The sequence below is a fragment of the Megascapheus bottae genome, chromosome 1 (genome assembly GCF_031878675.1).
Source record: "Megascapheus bottae isolate mThoBot1 chromosome 1, mThoBot2.hap1, whole genome shotgun sequence".
NCBI classification, from domain to species: domain Eukaryota; kingdom Metazoa; phylum Chordata; class Mammalia; order Rodentia; family Geomyidae; genus Megascapheus; species Megascapheus bottae.
This window is the reverse complement of record NC_143509.1, coordinates 74,822,659-74,846,724: the sequence shown is the minus strand read 5'-3', so window position 1 is coordinate 74,846,724 and position 24,066 is coordinate 74,822,659. Positions and strand designations below refer to the sequence as shown.

At 37.8% G+C, this 24,066-nt stretch overlaps 1 protein-coding gene across 4 annotated transcripts in view; it reads left to right on the top strand.

The window, feature by feature from the left end:
* Positions 1-24,066, top strand: part of St3gal6 (ST3 beta-galactoside alpha-2,3-sialyltransferase 6) — a 59,111-nt gene that overhangs the window by 6,840 nt on the left and 28,205 nt on the right. The window contains exon 1 of one of the 4 annotated variants that reach the window (XM_090347466.1): positions 13,857-14,098. The exons of 2 other annotated variants lie outside the window; for them this stretch is intronic. The gene's annotated coding sequence lies outside the window, so the exon portion shown is untranslated. Of the gene's footprint in view, positions 1-13,856; positions 14,099-24,066 lie in introns of those variants that run through there. One more of the 4 variants, XM_090347435.1, reaches the window with a different exon arrangement.

Sequence of the window (24,066 nt, the reverse complement as noted above, 5' to 3'; positions counted from 1 at the left end):
CTATAGTGAGACCCCAACTCAAAAACCAACCAACCAACTAGCCAACAAAAGAAAATGGCAAATAGACAAAAAAAAAACCCAGAACTCTAGAAAAAAAGTTTTCCTTTCTGAAAAATTATAGTGTACTTCAGCTGACAAAGAAGAGGTTGGTATGTAAATGTCGTTTGTTTTCATATTCATTCAGTAAATCTTCAGTACTGTTTCATAATTCATAATTTAATTGGAGCGGATTGGACTGAGGAAATATGTGCTCATAAATACAAATGACAAAATTCTTTTATTCTCCTTTTATTAGGTGTGTGTGTGTGCGTTTGGTGGTGGTGCAGGGAACATACTCATACTATGGGCATAAGCTTGCCTCAATCTCATAATCTTGCTGTATTAGCTTCTTGAGTGGTGGGATTACAAGTATGTACTATTATGCTTGGCTTATTTTCTTTTTCAGTGGCAGCATTTTTATGGCCATGGTGTTATCTGTGTACACTTATTTTCAAGCACATTTATAAAGCTGAAATTTCATCACTTACATTTCAACAGCTTATTATGATATTAGATTTCTGTTAGAATCACTTAGCCTAATACGAGACACAAACAAATGCTGCTCTGAGTGATGAAAAGCCTTCCTTAGGACAGCCAGAACTGGAAGGATCTGGAGAAGAGCTTGTGTGGAGGAAGAGGGAGAAGAGATGACACAGGAGAGTTACAGAAGATATTTTAACTGAGTTGCATTCTGAAAAAAATTGAAGAAAGACTGCCTTTTAGGTTTGCTTTCTCATGTCTTTCATGAACATGACATGTAAAAATATAGTTGTCTTGTCATTGAGCTCATTCCCCCTTCTCCAGGTTTTGGTCTTCTTTATCATCCCACCCTTTCTGTTCTCTTGCTGAAGTTTTCTTTGTAGAATATATTCTGGTGCAAATGTGTCATCTAGTAAAAGAGAGGAAAGTCTCAAACACTTTTATTAACACTTTTCAAACTCTATACTATGTAAGAGTTCTTAATGTAATATAGGACAGAAAAAACAGAGATAGATTATTTGTGTATTTTCTAGGGTTGGCATAAAGCCAAAGAGTAAGAAAACTTTAAAAACATTTGCTAGGCCTCAGTGGTTCCTGCCTATAATCCTAGCTATTCAGAAGAGGAAGATCTGAGGATCTCATGATCTAGGCCAATGTGGAAGGAAATGTGGGCAGGAAAGTCCATGAGATTCTCGTCTCCAATTAACCTTCAGAAGGCCAGAAAAGGCTCTGTGGCTAAAGTGATAGAGCAATAGCCTTAAAAAGCTCAGGGATAGCACCCAGGTGGCCTGAGTTCAAGTCTCAGAAACAGCACCAAAAGCAAAATAAAATAAATAAATAAATAAATAAAAACATACAGTTTTTACTGACTCTTTCTTATGGATGGATGGCTGATTTTACTGAAAACTTAGAAAACAGATTATCTGATCGCACTTAGATTCAAGCAAGAAAATGATAATCTAGTCCTGCAAGGCATGAGTCTGTTTTCAGCTGCTATTTAAAACAGCAACTAATTTAATTTAGAATTTCATCTAATTGCTAAATTGATACTAAGAAGAGCTTTCTGTTATAAATTAAATCATATAAAAAACTTGTTAAGAGGCAATATTTCAGGTGAAGGATTTTAACTAATTAGTTTGGCTTTACAGTCTTCAAACACTTGAATTTTTTTGCTAAGTAGTATGTTGAGATATTCATGCTTTCTGACCATAAAGTACTCTTTTCCAGACATTAAATTTTTTTGGAGTACAAATCTGGTGACTTACTGAAAATAAAATAAAGAAAAAAAGATTACAAATTTGGTGGGTATTATAAAATAGTCATTTTCTTTTGACACTTTTCTACCCATGCTTTTTACCTATGAATATTAATATTCCTGTGCATACAACTTTTGCTATCATGTTTCTTAAGCATTATCTTTAATATGGAATTTTTATTTTAATCTGCTCAAAAATCCAGAGAATTTCTCTCACTAGTCTTTGAAGTTTCCTGCCATCTCATGTTGTGAACTTTCCTTTCATCTTCTCATGACCCTGGACCCACAGCAGGCGTGCCTGAGCTTTAGCTTGCCCTGCTCTTTGTCAACTCTGGGCTTTTCTTCTACTTTACCCTCTCACATCCAAGCCAGATGAGCAGCTTGGTTCAGTTTCCAGTTTTGTGGCCTGTCACTGCCTCACTGAGTACGTTGCCTACTTCTCTGAGCCTTATATTTCTTTTGTATAAATTTGAAATAATGTTCACAGCACAGTTATTACGATGACTTTAAAAGAAATGACATAGAGCCAAGCTCAGGCTTGTAATCCCAGCTATTTTGGAGGCTGAGGTCTGAGGATTGCTGTTCAAAGCCAGCCCAAGCAGAAAAGTCCCTGTGAGGTTCTTATCTCTAGTTGGGCACTCAGTCAGAGTGGCCTTGTGGTTCAAATTGGTAGAATGCTAGCCTTGAGCAAAAGAGTTCAAGGATAGTGTCCAGACTCTGAGTTCAAGCCCCAGGACCAATCCCCACCAAAGAGAGAGAGAGAGAGAGAGAGAGAAAGGGAGAGGGAGAGGGAGAGGGAGAGGGAGAGGGAGAGGGAGAGGGAGAGGGAGAGGGAGACCACAGAGACAGTTCAGCAGCACAGTTTCTGCCAAAAAGCAAACATTTTTACTATTGTTAAATCTTTATTTTTATTGTTATTACAAATGTGATGTACAAAGAGATTACAGTTACCTAATATATTCAACTTTTATTCACTATCCCCAATATGATTCTTTAAAAAATTTTTATTGTAAAAGTGATGTACAGAGAGAGAGAGAGAGAGGTTACCGTTACATAAGTCAGGTATTAAGTGCATTTCTTTTTGAACAATGCCACTTCTTTCCTCATCTTCTCCCCATTTTATCCCTCTCCTCTTCCCCTCAAGTTGTACAGTTAATTTTAAACATAGTGTCTAGTATCACTGCTACATTCATTCCCCTTTTGTCCCACCATTTCTATGCTTGTCCTTCCTCTCTCCAAATCAAATAAACTTAATATTCAAGATAAAAGGTACAGAAATAAAAAACAGCAATAAAAGAGAAAATCAGAAAGAAAAAGCACCCATGAAAAAGTAAAATAGAAAGCCTCTTGTTTCCATTTCTTCGAGTTCATTACCATAAACATCATTATCTGCCCATAATACTATTGTAACTTTATTGTACTACTTTATTTACAAACATTCTTCCTCAGATAGTTAGCAGTTAACTTTCTCCTACAAGTCTTTTAGGCAGGTGTTCTGCCCCTAAGCCTCATCAGACCCCTGAAGGCCTTTTGATTGAGCTCTTCTTTTTAGCATTTGAATTCACTTTGGTCTATATTATCTTTCTCTATGTTGTATTTATTTAACTTTTGTACAATGAATAGCAATGCATGTTTATGTACCTACCATTTGCCGTGTACCATGTATCAGGCTCTGTCTTTTATGCAAGGATCCTTAGGCACAAAGAGAAATGCAGTGTGTGTGTGTGTGTGTGTGTGTGTGTGTGTGTGCGCGCGCATATAAGAATTTTGTAATGCTAGTATTGGGGTCTGAACTGAGGGTTTTTCACTTTCTTACTTGGCTTTCTTCTTCATAGCAAGCACTCTACAATTTGAGCTATGCCTTCAGTCTAGCTATTTACTGATTGATTAGCAATGGAGTCTCATGGACTTTTCTGCCCAGGCTGGCTTCAAACTGCAATCCTCTGTAATTTAGCCTCCTGAGTAGCTGGGATTACCGTAGCATATGTATGTTTTTTTTTGTGGAGTTGTGGGAAGAAAATCTGCTGACTAAGAATATGATTTTTTTTTCCAAAATAAATAAGGGTTATGGAATAAAATCTCTCCCCAGATGACTATTTAAAAGCTTAAATGGCTTTTCATCTGAATGTTTTTATGGTTTGATTTATTCAGTGAAGCAACTGTACATATTCTTCTTAGGTTCTTCTCTGTCCTCATTTCAAATGCTGGTAGAGACAGACAGGGAAGCCCTTCCTGAAGAACAGACTTCCAGCTGGAAGACTGATGGAGAAAGGAGGGGAGGGCCCACATTCCAGCTAGTCAGGAATATGAGGAGTAAGAGTAGAGATGTGAAGCACCTTTGAGTAGGATTGAGAATGGCTCTAAGTGTGGTGTTAGTAGAGCATACCTTTCAAAGTGAAACATTTCTGGAGATACCATAAGAGACACCCTAACCAAAGCTTAAAATTCCTAAGGAAGAATTACAGGTGAAAAGAAAAACAAAATTGCAACTTACTTGTACTGTAATTAGCTTGGAAATGGAATGTGGAGGAGAGATCTATAAGGAGGTTAGGAAAACAGAGACAAAACAGAATGTCTCGGCATTTTTCTACGTTATGCAGGGCAGAATGTACCTGATCATAAGTTATGTGTTTATTGAACAACTTCATTGTGGTCACTCATGAATTTGCTTTTAAAGATTGCTAATCAGTATTAAGAGCCATATTTTCCTGTAAGGCTGTGCAATTAGGGAGTTAGGTCTACATAGACAATTTATAACAGGCAAATTCTGCATGTTACTTCTAAAAGTAGACTTGGATTTTATGTATGGTATCTAATACACTTCTTTCAATTATGTTCTAATAAGAAAATTATATAAGCAATTGTTAAGTAACCGCTGAATGATTATTAGAGGTTGCATTTAGAAATGTTTCAACTTCTGAAGCATGGGAGTATAAAGGAAATTTGATAGTAGATGAGAATAGTCAATATGGTCTACGGATCCATAGCTTTAAAACAACTGTGGGCCAGGTACTTTTATTCATCGCTCCATTCTGTATAATTGTATTTTTTCATAATTGGTGTGCAAAATTTGATTCGTGTTTGATTATTATATGTTTGATTCCTTCCTTTCTCATATCCTCTGCTTTAACATATCAAAAAGGTTTTCACAGTTTATATAGTATTTCTTGTTAAATGCATGAGTTATACTCAATTGTAGAAAACTTCATATATCTTTATTCTAAAAATAAGATTCCTATCAAGTCTGAAGTTTACTCCGGAGGCATTCCTTCTGCTTTTCAGTGGTAGTTTCTCTTGTTTGGAAATTAAGTAATAGAACACAACACACCCTAACCACAGCTTAAAATTCCTCGGGAAGAAGTATATGTGAAAAGAAAAACAGTAACCTTGCACTGTACTTGTACTGTGATTAGCTTGGAAATGGAATGTGGAGGAGAGATCTGTAAGGAGGTTGGGTAAACAGGCAAAATAGAATGTGTGGGCATTTTTCTACAGAATATGTCTGATCATAAGTTATGTACTGCTTGAACAACTTCTTCACGATCACTCATGAATTTGCCTTTAGTGGTTGCCAGTTTGCCAGTTCAAATATGTAGACCCTTTGACATTTATTTGTATTCTTCTTGTTTTAAGTGAATTGTGTTAGCATTTCCCACACTTGATCACTCTTTCCCAACCACCAGCCTTGAGTCGCTGACTCTCAGCGGTGTGACAGTTCTCAGCTCATGCCTTCTTTGAGTTCTAACTTGGCTGCCAAGACTCTTTTCTTGTTTTTTGTTTTTTTGTTTTTACGCTTGTGAGGCTTGAACATGGGGCCTGGACACTGTCTCTGAGCTCTTTATGCTCAGATCTAGTGCACTGTCACTTTAAGCCATAGTGCCACTTCCAGTTTTCTGGAGCTTAGCTGGAGAGTCTAAGAGACTTTCCTACCCTGGCTAGCTTTGAACCCATTTCTCAGATTTCAGCCTTCTGAGTAGCTAGGATTACAGATGTGAGCCACCAGTGCCCAGCCAAGTCCCCCTTTCCTTGGACAACTTTGTTTACTCTCGTGTTCTTAAGGAGAAAGAGGAGTAAGTTGCTATCACTAACTCTCCTCATGTTGAACAGATGCAGGTCAGCTGCCTCTGGATGAAGTAGTTCAACATTCCTTCATCTATTTATTGGTCATCTTAGACTGAGTGAATTTGTTCCAGGCATGTTATATGCTTGTACAGAAATAGGAAACCTTTCTATGTAATAAATATATGCTAGAGACAGAGAAAGAGAGAGGGGGGGGAGAGAGAAGGAAGGGGGCATTACTGATGGGTTAGCAGGGTACTTAGTATTCCCATGTGGCCACTAGTGGTTGTTGTTTGTTTGCCTTTAACAGTGATTATTAGTTTCTTGGTATTCGGAATGGCTCCATGCTATCAGATTCACTCTGGATGACCAGGAGAACTAAGTATTTCTAGAAAGTGTTATAGGTTAACTTGTGTTCCATATAAATAGATATGTTGAAAACCTCACACACAGGACATAATCAGGAATGAGACTTTATTTGGGGGTTGGGTCAGATATTATTATCTAAGTTGAGACCATGGTGTAGGGTGAGTCCCTAAAACACTGTAAGTGATGTCTGTGTGAGGACTGAGACACATGCGCAACTCTATATGAAGATGGAATACAGGAGTCTCTCTTATTCTGCCTGCTTCTTGTGGCATTTGTAAGCCACACCGAGCTTAGCTACCAGCAAACCATGCAGCATGTGAAGAAGCACGAACCATGTTTCTCCATGGTTGGCAGAGGGAGGAAGACCTTGTTACCACTGATTTCAGACTTCCAGACTCTAGAACTATGTCTAAGACAACACATTTTAGCTTCTAAATTTATGATAGGTCCAACAGCTGTCTTCAATCCCCAGGATCTTGAAATACTGACTATATCCCCTGGTTCAAGGATCACAGATTTCCTCTCTAGCCCAGCGTGCCTTCCTGTCTGTGAAATGCTCCATAGTGAGGCAAATCTGGGTTTCCCTTACTTTTAATTCAGCTCTCTTCAACAGAACCTTCACATGGAGCCTGTGTGATTTCCTGACAGCCTACAGGTTGAGCTTTGTACAGCAGTCCACCTCTCTCTTCCCAAACCCAGCTGTATTCCCAAGTCAGCATTCTTCAGTTTCTCTGTGTCCAGAATCATCTTCAATAGAAAAACAAACAATCAGCTCCCTTTATGTTTAAAATGAAATCCTGGCAGGGCACGGTGGCTCACACTGTAATTCTAGCTACTCAAGAGGCTCAGATCTGAGGATGGAAGTTCAAAGCCAGCCCCGGCATAAAAAGTCCATGAGACTCTTATCTTCAATTAACCACCAGAAAACCAGAAGTGGCTCTGTGGATCAAACAGTAGAGCACTAGCCTTGTGATGAAGAGCTCAGGGACAGTGCCCAGACCCAGAGTTCAAGCTCCATGACCAACCAAAAAAAAAAAAAAAGAATCTGTTTTTTCCAAATAAGATGACATGTTATAAGAAAGGCTTAATTTTCCTTCTCACACAGACATGCCAAAGATCAACATTCCATTTGTAAATGGCTCCCAGATCTAATGGGGGGGGGGAAAAAAGACCCCTCAGCCAACATTTTATTTTGCTCATTACTAAGGAATTAGAGCTTATTAGACCATAGTTTCTTTAGCAAGGATTAGTTACAAACCCCTTACCATGGATTTCTTTTTCATTTAGGGTGGAGTTTCTAGTGTTAGGGGAATCACAGGGAAGTTGCTGCTGTAAAACCCCAGGGTGATTACACAGAGCTAGAGCAGTTCCTGGGCTGGGCCTTAGTGACAGTGATTTGGAAACTAGAGGTTCCACTGACAGCTTTTCTTTTAAGTGCCCTTAATGAAGACTGTCCTTTTGTCTCACATGTCCGTGGTGCCAGGATGATCATGGAGTGGACATGTGATCTCCCACTTCCCCTTCCTGTCTGTGCAGATGCCAGCAGTTGCTACTGGTAACTATGGGAAAGTCTTCAGGACATGCAAAAAAAAAAAAAATCAGAAGCATGGGGAACTTTCAGAAGTTTAAGTAGTATCAATTTTGGTTTCTGGCCTATTTGCCCTTTCGTGTTCTCTTGCTAGGCTTCTTTCAACTTCGAGTTTCAGGCATTTCTATTTTTTTTTCCCTGTAGGGAGAGAATTTTAGGCTAATCAAATCTTTCATGTAATACACACTTTTTATTTTATTTACTTTTATTTATTTATTTTTTTTTGCCAGTCCTGGGACTTGGAACTCAGGGCCTGGGCATTGTCCTTGGGCTTTCTCAAGAGTAGTGTTCTACCACATGAGCTATAGCAGCACTTCTAGCTTTTTCTGTGTATCTGGTACCAAAGAATTGAACCCATGGCTTCATGCATGCTAGGTAAGCACTCTATCAGTAGGCCATGCACCTAGCCCAAAACACATGATTTATATGGTTAAAATAGGTGAAGTGTTCAAGAGGGGAGTAAAATATATTTATGTTTGGTTTAATTTTGTACATTAATAGGAGAACTAGGATTTTCCTGTAGTATTTCTGTGGTCTCTCAGCTTCATTTCGGCATCCTAGAGTTGATGGCACATGATAGATGACTAGTACGTCTTTGAGATGGAGGGTGGGTGGGTGGAAAGATAGATGGATGAATGAATGGATACATGGGTGGGTGAGTAGCTAGATGGCTGATAAATTAATAGATGTATTGAGTGGAGAGAAGTCTCTGGAGACAAAAACTCAAGGTACTCTATCGGACTGGTTGGTTTTCTTACTAGGTAACTACTTATCAGTTGAGTTACATGGATGTCTTCTGAAGCTGGGAGGGATTTTCCTCAGTAGAGGAAGATTTCTTGAGTGTATGCCAGAGATCCAGAAGAGGTGTTATCTTCTTGGCTTGCCTATGGAATGCACTAATGCATTTTTCTAATGGTTTGTGAAGGTTGGGCTGAATAGTTAGTCCCCAGGGTGACTCCCAGTTTGCTGCAGTTACTTTTTCCATTTTAAAGTCTTCCTTCCTTTCTCAGTCCCTCCCTCCTTCTCCCTCCCTCCCTCCCTCCCTTCCTTCCTTCTTCCTTCCTAACCTTCTTGGGGATGATGAATACTGTTGCAAATCCACTAGAATCAGCTTTTCTTTCCCTGTCTTCCAAGGACAAATGACCCCTTTTTATTTCTATATTTTCTGCACTAAGTTGTTTTATAGTGTAAAGAATCAGGTCATCAGTAAATAAGTATTCATGTTTTGAAATTCTTAGCTTTTGAGTTTTTCTCAGAGTATTCTTTACAAAGGATCATGTTAAAGGTATTGGAATCTCACTGAAAAGTCACCATATATTTGTAGACTTGATGTCAGTTAACACATGACGGTAAACCTTTTTATAATATACTTGAGTTTTAAAAGTACAAGTAATTTAAATAGGTCATTGTTTATCAGTCTATTAACTACTTAAAGATCCATTGATTTTTTTAATTGTGTAGTTTTTCAAACGTTATCTCCTTTTCCTCTTTCCTTCCGTATCTCCCTCACCCCTTTTTCTCTACCTCTTGAGCAACATCCCTAGTGATTTTCCAGATAGGGTCTTAAGCTTTTGCCAAGGGTTAGCCTCAGACTAAGATCTTCCTACCTCTATCATCTGCATAGCTGCAGTTAAAGTTTTGAACTACCACACTCAGTTTGTATTTGTTTGTTTTTGGTTTTGTTTTCAAATAGAATGTCTTCAACTATTTGGCTTGGGGCAGCCTCTCACTGTGATCCCAGTTTCATCCTGTGTCGTCTGTTGCCTAGCTAAGCCTACACATATATCATCATCTCTCTCCCACAGTCCTTTCTAAAAAATACTGGTAACCTTTCTATAACTTTGTGTCATGGATTATTTTCCAGTCAGAACACAGGGAAAAGCATTTTAGAGGAGGCCTTGGTTTGTTGTCTACTTGAGGCAGATTTTTCTGCCTGGTCACTGTGGTCACTGTGATGAGAAATTGGTGGTAATTAAAGCTATTTTCTACATTTGCTTCTTCACCAGTATGTTTTCCTTTAACATGATGATTACGTATTCACATCGACTAGGAATTTATTTATTTACTCTGAATACTTTTTAGAATTTTCTAATATCTTAAATATCTCGATATTTTGAATAACTTAAAACTCCCAAAGGTTTATTTTTCTGAAGAACACACTATTTAAAAATGCAATCTTAATCTTAAAGTACTATAGCAATTTGAAGGATTTCTTGGCTTAGAAAATGGCTTTAAAAATGAATTTGACTTTAGAATAACATTCAAGAAGCAGTTCTTAGAAAACCACCTAAATATCTATGCTAGGGATACTGTACAGCATTTTAAAACCATCAGCCAACTTTATGGTTCATATGGCTAGACCCATGGTTCAGCCCAGAAATACATACGGAAGAAAACACAAATTTCACAATATTTTATATACAAATCATTGGCAGTGCTTTTGTTTGTACTTATAACCTTGATCTTTCTAGACCAGCATTGTCTCACTGAACCATACCATTAACTCTGCATCTCCTCCCGCACTGGTTATTTTTAAGATAGTGTCTTCTCATGTCAGCTTGTGCCTGATCTGAAATCTACCTACTTTGGGCTTTCAGTCGCCACTGGCTTCAGATATACATGCCACAGTGTCCAGCATCTATGGAGAGGGAGTCTCATGGATGTTTCTGTCCAGTGTAGATTGGTCCCATGATGTTCTCAGTTGTAGCCTTCTTTGTAGCTTGGGATAACAAGTACCCAGTTATGGTTTGAGAAAGGGTCTTGGAACTTTTCTGCCTGGGATGGCCTCAAGCAGTTAATTCTTCCATTTTCAGCCTTCCAAGTAACTGGAAAGACAAGCATAAGCCACTAACATTTAGCTTGTTTATATAAAGCTTATATCAAGCCACATGCTGTATCATATATTTATGAATTTATGTGTATGTGCATGTAAGAAAAAATTGGACAGGATCTCTGCCAATCTTATGCTGGGAAAGAGGGAAAGGTGGAGAAGAGAATGTGCTATGTTAGAAAAAGAAGTTCAAGAAAGGGGTTGGGAGTGGCTCCATGGTAGAATTTTTGGCTAGCATGCACAAGGCCCTGAGTTTTGTTTTTTTTTTTTGCCAGTCTTGGACTTGAGCTCAGGGCTTGAGCACTGTCCTTGGACTTTCTCAAGGCTAGAACTCTACCACTTGAGCCTCAGCACCAATTCCGGCTTTTTTTTATGTATATGGTACTGAGTAATCGAACCCGGGCCTTCGTGCATGCTAGGCAAGCACTCTACCACTAGGCCAAACTCCCGGCCCCCAAAGCCCTGAGTTTTATTTCGAGAACCCAAAGAAAGAAAGGCTCCAAGAAGATATGATTGTCTTGGTTAATAGATTTATATAATTTGCTGTGAACAATTTTGTAGCAAATTCTGTTTAATATTTTCTAATAGATAATAGTTAATGACCATACATTCATCAAGAATCTGAGAATGAGACTGAAGCTATTGTCTAGTGTTTTTCACACTGCCACTCTGTGAAAATGAAATTACCAGAATGAATTTTGAACATAAGGACAGCTCCCAGTTGACCTGGCTCCTGAGAAGTTTGCAGTAATAGCTTACAGATCAGAAGCCACCTAATTCAGCACCCACCTTCCTAGACCAAACAGGGCTTGAGCCCTTTTGCCCGAGACCCTGGAGGAATGACTCAGCCTCACTGGGCCTCCATTTCCCTACCTGTAAGATGAGGATTGTACCTATTTAGGCACTGTTGTGAGAGTTTTATGGATCCCTGTGTGTGAAGCCTGGGGCAAGTAGACATGCAATAAAAAGATGATGGCTCTTGATGCCTCTCATCACTGCCTAACAGTATTTGTTGGTATTACTTTCATTCTTACCTCAGAAGAGATGCTAATGCTGTTTCCTTTTTTCTAGAACATTCGTTCTGCACTGTTTCATATGACTTATTTGTTTTCTCTCATACTTTTTGTTCTCCTGTATCTGGGTCAGAACATAGTAATTTAATAATTGCTTATGAGTAACTTGCTGTGTCTCCCTCTCTCTGTGGTTTGTAAACAGCTTTACTTATTTTCTAATGAATCTCCACTGCCTAGATCTGCATCTCACATTAAGAAGACATTGGAAATTCTTTGCTGAAAAAAGCCAGTCACTATAGGAGGCATAAAAGAAGGTTTTGATTTAGTTTTATCAAGAAGTGAATTTAAATGGATGAAATTGGGATCATTATAATAGGAGTGATAAGCCAAGCTCAGAAAGACAAATATCACATATTTTCACTCATGTGGAATCTAGATTTCATTTTTTAAAAATAATTACATGCAGTTGGGCACAGTCAGCCTATGTCTGTAATCCTAGCTACTCAGGAGGCTGAGATCTGAGGATCAAGGTCCAAAGCCAGCCCAGGTAAAAGGACCTGAGACTCTTATCTCCATTTAATCTCTAGAAAACAGGAAGTGGGACTTAGTTCAAGGATAGGGCGGTAGCCTTGAGCTGAAGAGCTCAGGAACAGCACCAAGGCCAAGTTCAAGCCCCATGACCCACAAATAAAAAAATAATAATAGGGCCGGGAGTTTGGCTTAGTGGTTGAGTGCTTGCCTAGCATGCATGAAGACCCGGGTTCGATTCCTCGGTACCACATACATTGAAAAAAGCCAGAAGTGATGCTGAGGTCCAAGTGGTAGAGCTCTAGCCTTGAGAAAGTCCAAGGACAGTGCTCAGGCCCTGAGCTCAAGCCCAGAACTGGCAAAAAAAATAATAATAATTACATGCAATGAAATTAAAGGAAAGATGGAGAGGAGGGCAACAGAGGGCAAAAGTTCAAAGTACATATTTGAGAAGAACATAAAGAAACACATGAAAAAAATTAAGAAGGAAAGGAGGTTAAAATAGAGTGAATTAGATGAGGTGTTTTGATCAAAGTACATCATATGCATATAGATAAATATCACAAGGACACCCTTTTGCACTATTTATTTATGCTAATGAGCTTTTAAAAAAGTTAAAAAGAAATTAATTTGACTCAATGCACTTTGCTTGAAGGATCAATCTGTGATGTGAGGAAGTACATTGAGTATGATTGCATTAAAAATAAATGTCTGTTGCAGGACAGGAAGCTGATTCCCTCTTGTAAGGTTAGATCCTCTGCAAGAGAAACATAGAAATGCTTTAAAATTTGAGGAAGGGCTTTGTATGCAGAAATCAGTGTATTTCTTCAGGAAAAGCGTTCTATGGAATTATAAGTTGCTTGAAAGCCCAAATTGATTAGGTAAATTGAGGAGCAGAACACCATCTAATTAAATAAGAAAGGTACAAAAATAAAAAGAGTTTTATGACCCAAACTAGCGCAGGAAAGTTTAAATACCAGATCAAGGAAAAGAATGCAACGCTCTACACTGACAAAGACTATGATTTATGACCTTGGGAGACTTAGCCCCTTTAGAGACATTTGATTTTATAGAAATCACTGGGAAAATGTAGTCTTCTTTTTTGCACTCTGTTTCATTAACTGTACTATATACTGAAGTACCACATTTAGTTATTCATTTATATTGCTTTGGAGGAGGGCCAGTTTGGGAGTGTGTTTTTGTTTGTTTTTTCCCCATTTTTTTTTCTTTTTTCAGAAGTAGCCCATAGCACTTCCTGGCCTAGGCTTACCCTTCAGTAGCTATTCTTAGTAATTTGACCATTACTTTCTTTCTGTTCCTTTTCTTGTAGCTATTTTTGTTCCTATTTTCCTCTCCATTTTCATTTCCTCTTTGGGTTTTGAGAGCAGTAACTCCTTTTCTCACCTCTGCATTTAACAATAAAGCTGTGTGTATGTGTGGAGAGAACTGAAAAATAAGACAGATGGTTCTTTCACCACCTGGCTGCTCTGGAGTAAATGAGCTGGACAGGTTTGTTTTTTTTTTTTCAAGGAGACTGAACTAAAGCAAAAGTCAGTCATGAATGACAGCAATGTAGTATTTGCTGATGGTTTGGCTGTTGGAATTTTGTTTCTTTTGTTTTGGTTTTCTGCTTGGTGGTTTTATCATCTTGTGAAACAACATTTAGATCATAAGTGAATATAATGAAAGAATGTCTTCACTAAATGTCTTAAAATTGCTTTCAGCTTTGGCTTTAAGTTGGCTTTCTTTGTGTTTTGTTTCAGCACTTGCTAGTGAAGAAGGAGCACAACCCTGGGTCCTGAATTCCCATTAGAGAGGCCTCACCCATTCAGCAGATAGCTTCTCTCCTGAACCATCCCCGTACCGCAGTATCTCCTAGAATATTTTTTAGCTTCAGAGATAGAGGGCCTTTGGGGAACAGATTCCTAAAAGTGCAGGTAAGCAATGGTAACACTGCCATTGTCTGAGATTCCTTAAATATAATCTTGAGAACCTGGAATGTTCTTTTATAAAATGTGTCTGTCTCTAGCAGATGATGATACATCTCCTTTGTACACGTAATTGTCTGTCATTTTCTCTCATTAGTTTTGCAGGTGGTCAGAAAACCTATGAGACTAAATAAAAATCAATCCCTCTTCTTTAATTGTGTCCCAAATTAAAGCTAGACAAGTTATTATATTATTATTATTCTCAGTCTGAACAGGTTTTGTATTGAGCCAGTGTGGAAGTTAGGAATGAGAAAACCCTGAATTGCAAGCCATGATTTTATGTGATACACAAATACTGTAGAAATTTGGTAGTTATCAAGTTGTGTAACCTCGGGCAAGAGACTGCTCTCTCTGGGTGTTTTCTGAATAGAATGAATCCTAGTTTTCTGTCTTTACATGAAATAATTAATGATAGTTTCATTGAAGTATCCTGATGGAACTTTAGGCCTTTTTTCTCCTCCTTGCTATTTATTCCTGGATCTTTAGGCATAGTAACTTATTAGTTTTTGTTAAGAAAGCTCTAAAACGACAAAAAAAATATTAGCTGTGTGTTTTACCCATGAACTTTTGTAAGCTTTCTTATTCATTAAAGTTCATCATAGGAAAATTATTCTATTAGCAAATTTGTTAGATTGCTGTCTTATTTAGAGAGCTTTTTATGAATTTTATGAAATATACTGACTGGAAATATCATTTTATAGCAGTTCCAGCACATGGACATTTATAATGGGTCCTGGAATTTAGTCCTTTAGAGTCTCTTGAATTCTTGTTTGCCTGCATTGTCACTATTTATGATGCCTTTGAACCCTTCTCTAGTATATTCTTGGGTCACTAGACTTCGATAACCATGATTCACTTAGGCTAAAGGTAGGGCTCAGTCCTTATTGCCAGAAACTTCAAATTCCATAATTGGCTTTTTCCTTCAAGTTTTACATTTTTAAACATCAAGGCGATGGAAGATTTGGGGAGTCCTTATTACCATAATGATGAAGAACTTGGGATTCAGGAATGTGTGGGTTCAAGTCTCAGCTCTGACACTACATGTGTAGTCCTTGGCAGATGATAACTATTCTGGAATATAGAGTCTCTTCCTTCCTTAAGGTTATCTTTGATAATTAAAAGAATTCCACCTCTTAAACCTCTTAAAAAGTTCCATCAGAGGTGTTCCGTAAATTTTAAACTGTTTATATTGTCACTTTGTGCACCACGTTTATTCTTCTCTCTCCATTTTTCTAGCCTAAGACAGATTCTATTGTTCATCTTTCTCTTGTTAAACATGGCTATGCCACACAGTATTCGCTTTCCAAGCCTAGGACACAAAAGCTGACTCTTTGGCCACAGTATAATAATCCTAGTGGAAGACAAAATCTGTTTGCCAGCTCACACATTATGTAGAGTACTTGTTTTATTTATTTTGCTTTGGACACATCTGAAATTACTACTTGTTTGTAATTTTACTGTAGCATCAATGCAGTTTTATTATTAAAAAAACTTTAAAAGATGTTGTTTCCCTGGCCCAAAAAAGGTCTTGTCCTAAGATAAGCTTTGTCAAATGTTACTATTTTGAATGCTTTTCATTTTATATCCAGAGGCTTCCTGTCATACATACTCTGAAATGTCAAAACTACTGTATAAAAATAATCACAGTAATGGAAACAGAATTTTTTTGAGGCTATTATTAGCTCAGTCATGAGTTTTTTAAGATCTTTATCAGGATGTCTTGGAACTTGTTTTTTTTTTTTTGTGCACATTCAGTGAATAGCCAGCTACTACTACCTCACTCCAGTTAGAATGGCCAGGATCAAGAAAACTAATAACAACAGATGCTGGAAGGGACGTGGCCAGGAGGGATCACTACTACACTGTTGGTGGGAGTGCAAACTCGTTCAACCACTATGGAAAGCAGTATGGCAGTTCCTCAAAAGACTAAACATAGAGCTCCCCTATGACCCGGCAATTCCACTACTTGGAGTTTACCCAATCATCCAGAAACAAGGACATACTAAATCCACCAGCACAACAATGTTCATTGCAGCACTATTCACCATAGCAAAGATATGGAACCAACCTAGATGTCCCACAGTTGATGAGTGGATCAACAAGATGTATTATTTGTACACAATGGAATTCTATGCTGCTGTCAGAAAGAATGACATTGCCCCATTTGTTAGGAAATGGAAAGACTTAGAAAAGATCATATTAAGTGAAGTAAGCCAGACTCAAAGGAACTTAGGCTCAATGGTTTCCCTCATTTGTCATAATCAGTAGAAACCTTGGGCTCTACTAGCAGAGATTTGCAATAGAGCAAAACCTTGATACAAAAGGCCATATAGTAGGACCCTAAATGAAAGGATCTCTAGGATATAGAAACATAAGCCATATAATGAGTGATTGTTGTTCTTAAGGTACTATGTTATCTCTCATCTCTTTTGCTGTCCCTTGGTTATCTCATATTGTTACAGTATCTCACTTTGTTACCTGATATATCAGATATATTTGTATTTGGTTATTTGAAATTGGATAGGGAAGGGGGGAAAACAAGATGAGGGGTGGGGGTGGGGGGGAGGGAAATGGGGACCAAGACATGTGAAAGGGTATCAATATATGTGAATTAATGCACCATCTATTTGGCAAATATCATGTAACCCTTCTATTAATTACAATAAAAATATATAAAAAAGATGACTAAAAACAAGATTGCAAATGTCCTTACTTACACTATATGCCAAATACTTATATTTACTAAATATTCTAGCTCTGTTAGGTAGTATTGTAATTTCTCATTTCATAGAGGGAAATGAGTGAGTTACACAGAGGTTAAGCACACTTCAAAGTCATACAACCATATAGAGCAAGAGCAAAGACACAAATCTAGAGGAACTGATTGCAGCAGCCTGAACACCTAATTATACTGCTACTGACAAAGTTAAAAAAAATGAGGAAGAAGATGAAAATTAAAATGGAAGGATGAAATTATAGTAGTCTTAAATGATAGGCTTGCGTTAGTATACATTATATATTCCATATATTATATATTATACATATATATATAATATATATAATTATATATTTTATGTTATATGTAAGATAATATGATACACACACACACATATATATACATACATACATATATATATATGGGAGACAATAGGAAGCCACAGTATGGTTTGCCTGAGTAGAAACGTGAGAGCTGTGCTTGGAGACTTTTATGTCAACACAGCATGTAGGTTTGAAGGGAAGATTATAGATCTTTGCTAAGTAGCTCAGGGAGAAATAATGAGAACATGTGTTTAGGAAATAAGAATATCAGCCTGAGAACATTTATACTTAGGTGGGCAGAGTAGGAAATTTTAACCAAGAAGCAGAGAAGTTAAAGGCTAGTGTGGCATCTCCCCAGATGAGAGAGAGACCTGGAATAAAATAATGACCAGCAGGGTTGGCAGAATTTATGAATCCATTCCTTTATTGACTTGTGCATTTGCTCATGGAATAAATTCTGTTGTACCCCAGAATGAGATAGGAATTTTACCAGAAGGGAATGGATCTGCACAAAAATGCTGTCGGGTGCCCAAACTCTTCACTTGTTTATTTTATTATTTATTTTTATTTGAAAAACTGTCACTTATTGGCAAGGTGACATTTAACCACTTTTAAAAGCTTTTGTTTTGCAGAATATGGTACATGGTACATTGTCTGATTGCTCTGGACATTTGCCTTCTTGGATGATTTTTACTGTGTTTTGATTGCATTAATTGGAATTACTATTGTGTTTGATGGGTGTTTCACTTGGCAATGGTAAGTGAATGAGCACCAGATCTAAATGAAGTGCATGTGATTTATGTATATCAGGAGGAGAGGAGTTCTGTGTATTCTTCTTGAAAACACCAGTGGCACCCATAGTGATGGAAAAGTAAGATTTCAAACAAAACAGGAGGGAAAGTGGCCAAAGAATTTACTAATAAACTACAAACAGTCCTTGGAATGGTGAGGGGAAAGTTTTGTAAAGTCTTTTATATTTAACAACATAATATTTACCTAATAATAAAAAGAAGTGAATACTTGGCATAAACAGTAAAATATAAATGATTTTTTTTAACAAAAACATTATTCTGGCTGTCTCAGTAGTTGAGTGCCTGCCTAGCAAGTGTTAGGCCCTGATTTCAAACCCCACAATTATTACGACTAAAAAAGGTATTATGCTAATTGAAAAGTCATAAAGAAGATATAATCACAAGGTATTATTGTATGAAACTAAAAAAGCAAAACCCTAGTAATAGTGTCACATTACTGCTAGGAACCAGGAAGCTGCAGAGAAACAAAGGAGATGTTGGGGTTAATGGAAATGTTTAGTATCATAACTTAGATGATTGTAAGATAGTCTTATGCATTCTCCCAAACGCATCAGATTGTGTAAATTTTATTGTATGGGACTTACCAAAGCTATTTTTTTAAGATTAGCTATAGTCATGTCCTGCTTACAACACCTAATATTTCTCAGAAGCTGTTACCTCAGCTGTTAGAAAGTAATATGAGAAAAAAGAAAAGTCGGTCTATGAATAAACCTAAGAAGCATAAAAAGTTCTCTATAAAGATTCCTTGTATATTTGCCATGGGGCTGAATCTGAAGTGAGAGATCTTGGAAACAGAAACTCCAGCTCATTTATTTTTAGCAGACAGCATAGTAGCTAGTAGCTGAATGATGTTAGTGTGTCCAGCTGCACTATTAAAAAACAAAATTCTTCTAAAAGGTTGGAGATGGAGCACATGTCATTGCATTAGCTGAAGAATTAGAGGAGGGAAGAGAAAGAAACGAAATTATACACAACGTTCTCTTTCTGCTCTGCAGAAAGCAAGCAGTTATGCATTTAGAAAATGGTTAGAATTTATATAATTGGTCCAATTTGTTGAAACGAATCAATCTATTTTGGGGGACAGAAGCCTAATTCAAGTTACAATTTGCTATTATCAGAGGATTTTTTCTGAATTTTTAAAATTCAAATAGCAGTGGCTCATTATTTTAGATATAAATTAAGCAGTGGTTTATGTGATTTTGCATATTTGAATGTTAATTTACATATTTTTTTAAAAAAAATATTGGTTTCTAAGAATGCTCAGATCCTGGTAACAGAGAATCTGACCAAACAGATTACTGACTCATTCTATTGTTTTGCCAGTTGCTGGGGGTAAACTAAAGGCCTGGGTGCTGTTCCTAAGTTTCTTTGGCTCAAGGCTGGTGCTTTACCACTTAAGCAACGGCACCATTTTCTGAGTAGTTTATTGGAGCTAAGAGTCTTCATAGACTGGGCCAGGAGTTTGGCCTAGTGGTAGAGTGCTTGCCTATCATGCATGAAGACCCGGGTTTGATTCCACCATACCACATACATCAAAAAAAGGTGGAAGTGATTCTGTGGCTCGAGTGATAGAGCGTTGGACTTGAGAAAGCCCAAGGCAGTGCTCAGGCCCCGAGTTCAAGCCAGGACTGGCAAAAAAAAAGTCTTCACAGACTTTCCTGCGGAGCTGGCTTTGAACCATGGTCCTTAGATCTCAGCCTGCTGAGTAGCTAGGATTATGAGCCATTGCCCAGTTAGATTCCTAAGATTTTACTCTTTGTAGGTTGAATAAGTTTTTGTTTGTATTGAAATGTTTCCAAAGAAATGTATTTTAATAAATGCATGTATTTAGTGTTAGTGTGTACTCTTAGTGAGTCATCTCCTGCTTTCTATAGATTTAGAGTTGGGGATTGAACCTAGGTGCTTATACATGCTCAGTACAAACTCTACCACCAAGCTAAACTCCTGAGCTATCTCACTTTTTTTTTAGGCATTGAAGATAATAAGTTCCTATTGTTATCATTGAAAACAGTAATTACAGTTTTTACATCATGTACAATTTAAAAATATATGTTTTGAATCAGACAGCTCTCACATTGCGTCTCTGGGTACTACCTTGGACATGAAATATCTTTAGTATAGAGGTGATAATAGTCTTTAATTATTATGTGGAAAAGAGATTAGTATGGTGAGGCATTTAGCACGTGCTCAATTAACTGTGTTGTTATTTGCATTGGTATTGTGTTTAGAAAGTGTCATGTCTTGGTATTTAAAACACACTACTCCTGTATACTTGCACCGCTCGGTTCATAATAAGGACCTTGTACCTAAAATAAAGGTTGAGAGTGGAGGAAAACTGAGGCATTTACATCTTATATCCTCCAGTCAGATTTAGATCATATGGAGATGGCTAGGTCTATGAGACTCAGGCATTGAGACTGCATGTAACTGTCTGGAGCCTGAGGATGTTTTGTTTTAGGTTTGTTCAAAAGATTTGCAGAGGACAGTCAAACAGTGCACAAAGTACAGAGTGGTCTTGAGTATGAGGACTGGCAGAAGCCCAAAGGGAAGAAGAGAAGGCCTATTGGAGGGCTGAATGTGAGCAGGAACACCTGGCAGGGGTATGAAGACGAGCCGTGAATGAGGGCACATGGCTAAGAGGAAATTTCATGACTGGCTGAAATCTAGCTTCTGTTGAGATAATAGATATTAGGTATCTCCTGGGCTGTGCAGAGCCAGAGAGTCTATTCTTTTCTAATTTGCACAAAAATGCAGGTTAACAGGCATTAGGATTAATCAGTTGCACTGAAATGTGAGAGGAGACTGAGAGGTAGAAAGATGAAGTCATCCGTCCTAGAGAAATTAGGAAGTACAAGAAAGCTTTGCTACTGAGTGGATGGGCAAATGGTTGAGTGTCTAGTTACTTTGAAATTGGAAGTTTGGCTAGAGAACTAATAAGAGTGGAAGGAAAGAAAGGAGAGACAGTTTGAAGAATTGGAGGTGACGGCTGAGGAGGAGAAGAATGAGGAGCAGAAGGAAGTAGAGGACGGAATAGAAGGAAGAGGAAGATGAGGAGGAGGAAGAAATAAAGAAATGTGAGTCATAGGAAATGAGGAGGGACAGCTATAGGAAGCCAGTTATAGTGGATGCCATGTGCAAGACCAGTGTGGAAACCCCAGGAACCTGACTAAACTATTACAGTCTTAGTCACAGGTGCCTCAGATTCCCTTTTCTTTCTTTCTTTCTTTCTTTTTTCTCCCAGTCCTGGGCTTAAGCTAAGGGCCTGAGCGCTGTCCTTGGATTTTTCTCAAGGCTAGAGCTCTACCGCTTCAGCCTCAGCACCACTTCCGGCTTTTTCTAAGCATGTGGTACCAAGGAATCGAACCCGGGTCTTTGTACATGCTAGGCAAGCACTCTACCACTAGGCCAAACTCCCAGCCTCTTTCTTTCTTTTTCTCTCTTTCTTTCTTTCTTTCTTTCTTTCTTTTTTTCTTTTCTTTTCTTTCTCTTTCTCTCTTTCTTTCTTTCCCTCCCTCCCTCCCTCCCTCCCTCCCTCCCTCCTTCCCTTCCTTCCTTCCTTTCTCTTTTTGTGGGTCATGGGGCTTGTGCTTGGGGCCTGGGCACTGTACCTGAACTCTTCAGCTCAAGGTTACCACCCTACCCCTGGGACTGGGCATTGTCTCTGAGCTCTTCACCTCCTACCCCTGGAGCCACAGCCCCACTTCCCATTTTCTAGTGTTTAATTGGAGGTAAGAGTGTCAAAGTCAGTTCCCAGAGCTGGCTTTGAACCATGTCTTCAATCTCAGTCTCCAGAGTAGCTAAGATTACAGATTCTCTTTTCTTGAGCCAGTTCTGTGCCAAAGTTTTGGGTGAGTGAGGCTGTAGTTAGCCATTAGGAAGCACCGGTAGCCAGGTCAAAAAGGAACTGGGGGTAGGAGGAAAAAGGAGGGAAGAGTCTGCACATCCAGGCTGTTTTTTTCTTTGGTGGTACATGGTATTAGATGATATACCTCTAGGGTTTTTGGAATTGGTAAGTAGAGCAATTATTGCTAAGCATGCTTTTTTAAAAATGTCTAGATGTTCAGAAAAGCAAGCTCCTTTTTTTGAGGAAGCATTACGGAGTGCCTAGAATTTAAAAAATCTAACAGATTTTCATTGTTAGTCTGTAGTTTGTTTCGTGTTTATATGCTGTTATGAATAAGAACAAGTTGGAAGATTAGGAGTAATAGGGTTTTATTTGAGCAGTTGTATCAATAAGACTATATTGACCATTGATATTGAATGGACACAGATTAAGGAACTGATGACACTGACAATTAAAAAGATACCCTATAATGTTGTCTTTGTTTGAGAAGAGAGAGCGGTATGACATTAGTCTAGCTGATACAAATTTGAGTCATGGTTCTGCAACTTTTTAGCTCGGGAAAGTTACTGTTTTTCCCCAGGCTTCTGTTTCCTCATTTGTGAAATAGGAATTGTAAATGACTACTTGTCAGGATGACCTGAGACAATACACCAAAGGCATTGAGCATATATGTTTTGGCTAAGCATTTGTATTTCTCAACAATTTTAACCAACCATTTTCTATTAGACACGTGACATGTGCCAGGCCTTCAAAGCTGGAAAAAATTAATATATAGCATTTAGTTCTGAGATCTGTAACTTTATTCAACAACGGTGTACTTAGTATCTTCTACAAGACTGGCTACTGTTAGCAGTCTGCATAAGAGGATAGAACTCACAGACAGTACATGTTCTCATAGCTGTGCAGTCCCAGGTACCTACTGTGACATCTCTCATGGTCTTTGTATTTCAGCAAGTCCATTAATTTCTTCTACCTTTGTTTTGTATATTGTATCCTAACAGCACTGATTTTCAGACATTTTTGTGCACATGAATTAGGTTGGAGGATATAAGGAAGGGTTCAGGAATGTTAGAAGGCCTTTTCCCCAGGGGATCTTCTGCTCTGTTACCATTCACCCTCCCAAACCTCCAGATGTTGATGGAGCATCATGGGAAGTTTTGGATTCAAACTTTCTCTCTCAGTTGCCTTCAAGTCCTTCATTTGGTGATGATGAGATGATAACAGGAACAGAATTTGAAACCATGCATGTAATTATAAAACTATTCTGTCTCCCTTAAATTGTGGGATCAAAGGCAATTCAACTTTAGAAAACTTAAGTTTACTCATGCATCCAAGGTTATACCTGTACATATGTTTCACAGACATGTAGTGAGCAATACATGAAATCATGGACACATAGGCATTTTATGAACTTCAAAGTACCGTGCAAAAATAATATAGACTATTCTTAATAATGAGGAGGAAAAGGTGCTGCCAGGATTGAGCTAATTCGGCCATGTAGATTATTTATACACTGGTTTACCTCTCAGAATCAGAGAGGAAATGGATGTTTGAGTCTGTCAATGCTATCTATTTAGAGGGTAAACATTGGAAAAACTTAAACATGTTTGTCATAGTATTTGAAGCTATATTATTTCAAGGACTTATTTTTTATTTATATTGTATTTAGAATTGAATACCCTATATTAAATTCCAGACGGTTTTCCTTTGATTGCTTTTTCTCACAGCAAATGATTATTCTACTTATAACATTATAATTAGACAATTAATTTATTTATAGAAACTTTTTCCAGCAGAGGAATCCTACATATTTGTCGCACGGATATCCTGACTGACTACTTTGTGACTTGCATATCAAAGCTCTAATTTAGCCATGAAATAAATATCAGTGTGACTAAGCTTTCCAACGTATTCTCAAGTGCTGTATACAGTGGCTCTTCAAGAGTGGGTGTATTTTACTTTTTAAAGCAAGAGGAGCACTCTCTCACACTTCTTTGTTTTCAGTTAAACCACTTATTGATGAATTTAAAAAAAGAACAAAACCAAACCAAAATCTGAAGAGTGTTTCAGGGAAAAGCAAATTGAATTGCAAACAGTCACCTCCATTCACCTCTTTCTCTAGGCCTTTATACACTGTCTTATCTTAGATTTTTTTTTAAGTTATGTTTGTATTATCCTTGAGTAGTTGGACAAAGGAGTAATCACCAAGCAAATCAGTTCAT